We start from the raw sequence: 6,018 nt of genomic DNA on the forward strand, positions 1-6,018 counted from the left end.
TACTGAATCATACTCTCCGGATTGCTTGAAATTCGCCAAATGTTACCGGCGTAAAAACGTGAGGAAAACTGACACCCACCCCCCCGCCAGTCGCGCTCTGGTTATGAGCGACCGCCTGCAGTCGGGCGGAGCCTACAGCGGACCCGAGAAGCCTAATTTCCCTTCGGGTGCACCCATGATGCATTGCGCAGCAAGAAGACGAAATTTTGCCGAAATTTCTGCAATTTGTAAAATTATCTTTTCCATTCGAGCTTCACCTTGTTCATTTTCTTAATGATATATATACTCACAATGTAACTCATATGTCTAACGGGAAGGTCACCATATTGTAGTGGATAGGCAGCTTTGCAGGGACCGGTCTCTCGAACCACGATTAAGTATACTCTGGTTTCTCTTCAGATCGTATAAATCTTTCGCCTTTTACTAAAGATTTCCGTGGAGAGGAACATTTATGAGTTTCGATTAATTTTTTGAGGCCCTGCTTCGGTAGGGCTACCTTTGCCTGGTTCCAAAAATAGATTGTGGTGCTTCGAAAAAAGTAACGCGTGTAGTTGTGTTACCAACCTACGACAGAAAGGCGTGTAATATGTCGTATGAATGCAGAACGGGCGCCCCCTGTAGGAGAGCTATTGTCATCGCTTCCTTAAATGGGACTTCGGTGATTTAAGTGCTGGGTGCGGCGTTTCCTGTGTTACGGTTGTTGCCGTGACTTTTGTGTACTGATTGTGGGAAGCCACACACCCCTTCATAGAAAAGAATGAAATATTTTGAGAAATATTAAAAAGGCAGAATATTATATTTCCCTAATGGAGAAACAAGCTCTTAAAGACAGAAAGCAGCCCCCTTTTCTTAATAACCCCCAGCAGATGCCAGCACTTAAAAGAGAGAAAGAGCTTATTGAAAGAGGAAACCAACTATCTAGATAGCTCTATTCATAAGCAAAGCAAATACTGCAGGCAGAAATCCAAGACAGGATATTTCGAAACTCTTTGCAGCAAAGTTTGACCACTAACAAAAGCAGAACGGTAGGATTAGAACAACAAGCAGCCCCCTCACCCAAGATCCAACACAGGACGAAAGCCATTAGCCACGATAGGAATTGCCCCACACCCCTCAGAACACAAGCCTCTTCATTGCACCAGCCCCACAACAGCACAACCTTCAAAGTCACAGAAACCTATAAAGATCCATCCATTCGTCCAACCAGGTTTGTTCAGCTGACCAACAATGGTCTTTGTGGCTCTGTTCAATAAACCATCGTTCCAATCAGCCTCCATGTTGGTTCCAGCGTTTTTCTCCCAGCTTGGAAGTGAACTAAATGCATTTTCCTTCTAACGTGTGTGTGTGTAGCGGTGGGTTTCAAAAATTTTTACTATCGGTTCTGTGGGGGTGGCTTGGTGGGCGTTGCAGGGAAAGGATACTGTAAAATCTCCATTCCCACCCCATTCCAGGGGAAGGATACTGCAAAATCCCCATTTCCTCACGATCAGCTGGGACTCGGGAGGCAGAGAATGGATGGGGGCGGGGCCAGTCAGAATTTTTACTACCAGTTCTCCGAACTACTCAAAATTTCTGCTACCGGTTCGCCAGAACTGGTCAGAACCTGCTGAAACCCACCTCTGGTGTGTAGTAGGAATGTAGTGGGAACGTTATGAGGTTTCCTGCTTGAACAGAGGGGGTTGGACTAGAAGACCTCCAAGGTCTCTTCCAGCTCTATTCCGATTCAAAGAATGCAGAACCTGGCGGTGCAAACTACAGCAGCGCAACCTGAGGGACTGTGAGTTCTAGTCCTGCTGAATAGCCTTGGGCCGATCACACTCTCCCAGCTCTGAAAAGGAGACAATGGAAAACAAACCGCTTCTGAAATCTGGCCAAAGAAAACACTGCAGGAATTTGTCCAGATAGTCTCCGAGAATTGGACAGGATTGATCAGGGAAGCGGGGGGTGGAAATGTGACTAAGCAGAGGTGGACCAGTTAGTTAGTACTTGGATGAGGGACCACTAGGTAATCCCAACATTAAAGTTAAAGAAAAACATCCAAAAAGGTGGCAATGGAAAAAAAATGGCTTTGGTTTTTTTTGGGGGGGGGGGCAGGTTCCAAGAAAGCTCCATAGATGTGGCCAACATGCTCACATTTTGATGCCAAAAAATGTCATCTTCCAATCAATCCATCGGAATAAGAGCCTTGGTGGCGCAGCAGACTAAAGCACTGTTAAGTAACACCAGCTGCCTGCAATTACTGCAAGTTCAAATCTCACCAGGCTCAAGGTTGATTCGGCCTTCCATCCTTTCAAGGTAGGTAAAATGAGGACCCGGATTGTGGGGGCAATAAACTGACTTTGTATAAAAAAAAAGAACACTGCTTAGGGGTGGTCGAAAGCCCTACTACGCAGGTATATACAAAAGTATGAAGGCTATTGCTTAACGCATTGTAAGCCGCCCTGAGTCTCCGAAGAAGGGCGGCATATAAATCGAACAAATAAATAAACAAATAAATAAATTGGAGGTAAAAACAGAAAATCCCCCTAAAATCTCATATTTTTGCTGTGCAATGCATCCTGGGTGGCATCGCAGGGAAATTAGCAAGTTTCGGTTTACGGTCTCCGCCCCATCCGTGACGTACTAGCCGCTCGAAGGAGAAGCTAAAGAGGTTTCAATACTGTGCCCTCTATCTGTTGTCACCTGCATTGCAGTTCCGAATCCAGCTGCTCTTACAAGCAAACATTTCTTTATTCTGCAAATTTAGCACGTGTGCATTTTTTTAACCCGGGTTTATCAACTGTTTGTTTATACGCCAGTCATTTACCCTTTTCTATGGTGATGATTCCTGCAATTGTTTGCGGGCAAACCAAGGAAGCAGTGGGTTAAGTTAGTTCTACCGCGTCTGCTCTGCAAAACTCTGCTTGGCCACTAGATGGCCGCAAAAACCCCCCACAGAGAATGATTTGCTGACCTCTAGTGGTGGTGGGGATTTTTCCAGCTCTAATTAATCCTATTTTCTGTCTTGAACCGATCATTAGGTGTAAAAAGGAAGTTGAACCCAAACCAACTCTCTTTGGGGCATCAATCTAATATCACTGCCAGGGGTGAACAGAACTGTTACTGTTAAATAAATAATTTTGATAAGTAAATAAGTAAATAAATGTATACTTCATCAATAAATTTAGTTAATAAACAAGTGTATCATGTATCAATAAAATGCATACCTTTTTAAAATAAAAAGTAAAAATGTAATTTATCAAGGAAATACATTTGTTTTATAAACAAATATGCAATTGATCAAAAATAAATTTGGTTAATCGGGAAATTCATAATTTATTTTATGGATCAATTGTGAATTTCTTGATTAGCACAATTTATAACTGATGAATAAAATAAATGCCTTTTTTTAATTAGGCAAAATGAGTGGCAAACAAATCTAATATATTAATGAATAGAGGCTGAGCTCATATCAAGGCCGGGCCCAAGATGCCTCCCTGTGCAAGCATCTTCTTAATCATTTTGCATTCTTATTGTTCAGCAGGGTTTCACAACCTCAGCCACTGGAAAACCTGTGGACTTTAACTCCCAGAATTCCTCAGCCAGCATTTCCCAGAATTCTGGGAGTTGAAGTCCACAGGTCTTAAATTTCCTGAGTTTGGGAAGCACTGACTGATGCAGATAACAGTGAACAAAAAGAGGGGTCTTTTTGCTGAAATCTACCCAAAAACCAGCAGTGGGTTTCAGATTATGTTACTACCAGTTCGCCCGGTTCGTGCACGTGCATGCTTTCCGCACATGCACTTGGCCTCAAAAATGTGCCTAAATAGGTTGGCATAGAGCAGTGTTTCCCAAACTTGGCTATTTTAAGATGCATGGACTTCAATTCCCAGAATTCCCCAACCAGTATGCCTGGTTGAGGAATTCTGGGAGTTGAAGTCCATACATCTTCAAAGGGTCAAGTTTGGGAAACACTGGCATAGAGCAGGGGTGGGTTCGACTTACCTTTACTACCGGTTCGCAACGGGATTTCTTCTGCGCATGCGCAGATCACCAATGACAACATCTGGGGTGGTGGGCGTGGGCGGGGCCTCCCGCCGGTTTTAATACCGGTTTTTGCAAACCAGTCCGAACCGGGGGCAACCCACCACTGGCATAGAGCCTGGGCTCTATGAGTGTGTTTTCCGCTACCAGTTCGGGCAAACTGGTCCGAACCGGCTGAATACCACCTCTGCCAAAAAACGCCTTCGGAGGTTGCAAAGCCAGATTGACAGAACAGAGCAAAAATGCTGAGGATTACAAGACAGGCTGTGGGTTGCAATAAAACAAGAATCTTCCAATTCAATCTTATCTCCTGTGATATTCCCCACAAAGTCGGAAAGGGATCTTCCTCTCACACACACCCTCTCACCCCAAAACAGGTGACCTACAGGTGTCTTTTCATCAGGGAGTGGCTGGGGAGAATGAGATCACTTTCTCAGTCAGGACGGGAGGGGTTAATTCCAGATTGAACCTTCACTTAGTTAGATCAACTGATCTTTTTTTATGAGAGCCGAGGAGTTCTCCACGCTTTGATCTTATTTACAAATTCTACTGAAGCAAATGGGAGAGAGTTTGCTCTCTTGAGTCACTTTGAAAGGAGAAAGAAGATCTCAGGCCAAATGCAAATAACTTTACAAATGTGAAGCACAGAATTATGGAGTTGGAGGACACTACAAGATCATCTAGACCAGGGGTGGGTTCTACTTACCTTTACTACCGATTCGCAATGGGATCACGCGTGTGTGCGCAGATCGCCGACATCCGGGGCGGTGGGCAGGTCCTCCCACCGGTTTTACTACCGGTTCTTCCAAACCGGTCCGAACTGGGGGCAACCCACCACTGATCTAGACCAATGCTTTTCCAAGGGTGATCTGGGCTCTGTGGGGGTCTGCAAAATCAAATAAATACATTTTTAAAAAATTTCTCACTTTTAATTTCTAATACACAAAGTATCAATTTTGGATTTTTAATTTTTTTTAGTTTTTAAAAAAATTTTCTGATTTTATTGCCGTTCATTTTGAAATCCCCTTTTTTTTTTAATTACCGACTTATTGACAAATTACTGATTAGTAAAGGGACATTGTGGCTCAGTGGCTAAGACGCTGAGCTTGTCGATCAAAAGGCCGGCAGTTCAGTGGTTCGAATCCCTAGCGCCGCATAATGGAGTGAGCTCCCGTTACTTGTCCCAGCTTCTGCCAACCTAGCAGTTCAAAAGCACATAAAAAATGCAAGTAGAAAAATAGGGACCACCTTTGGTGGGAAGGTAACAGCGTTCCGTGCGCCTTTGGCGTTGAGTCATGCCGGCCACATGACCACGGAGACGTCTTCGGACAGCGCTGGCTCTTCGGCTTGGAAACGGAGAGTCGGGAACAACTAGCCTTTACCTTTAATTACTTAATTAGTTATCAATTTATATAGCTGTCCATCTCATGTACAGTACGTGTCTCTGGGTGACAAACTTAAGTTTTAAAAGAACAGCATAACAAATCATCTGAAAAATAAATCACAAGAACCCAAAGCATTCAAACGCAATAAAACCATAACACAATTTATGGAAGAGCGCAACCAGTTTCCCTCAGAATATAACTATACTTCATATAATTATATTATTTTATAATTAAGGAGACATTTCTTGACAGAACAATTAATCAGGGGAACGGTTTGCCTTGCGAAGTTGTGGCTGCTCCAATACCAAGAAAAAATTTTTGCACAACCATTTATCTGAAATGATACAGGGTTTCCTGCTTGAGAAGTGTTCTGACCTAGGCTTCCCCAGCAGCACGAGGCCGAGTCCTCGTCCCGATAAACCCCTTTTATTTAATTTACAGTGAATTCCTCTCCAGCAAAGTCTTTCCTCTCCCACAGTCTTTCAAGATAGTTCACAATTACCAACCTTTATCAGGCTTGGAGAGTGGCTAGGCGGATATCTTTCAGATAGGCCGCAATAATTGGCAAGAATGCAGGAATGAACTAATTGTCTCCTGCAAACTCCCCTCC

General features: G+C 43.7%; 1 non-coding gene across 1 annotated transcript; it reads left to right on the plus strand.

Moving 5' to 3' along the window:
• The first annotated feature begins 379 nt into the window (after positions 1-379).
• Positions 380-494, plus strand: LOC117679424 (U5 spliceosomal RNA). Its single transcript, XR_004595391.1, has one exon. It is a non-coding gene; the product is annotated as a U5 spliceosomal RNA (small nuclear RNA).
• The last annotated feature ends 5,524 nt before the right edge of the window (positions 495-6,018 follow it).

This window comes from Pantherophis guttatus, chromosome 3, assembly GCF_059756535.1.
Source record: "Pantherophis guttatus breed Tessera chromosome 3, ASM5975653v1, whole genome shotgun sequence".
In the NCBI taxonomy this organism is placed as follows: domain Eukaryota; kingdom Metazoa; phylum Chordata; class Lepidosauria; order Squamata; family Colubridae; genus Pantherophis; species Pantherophis guttatus.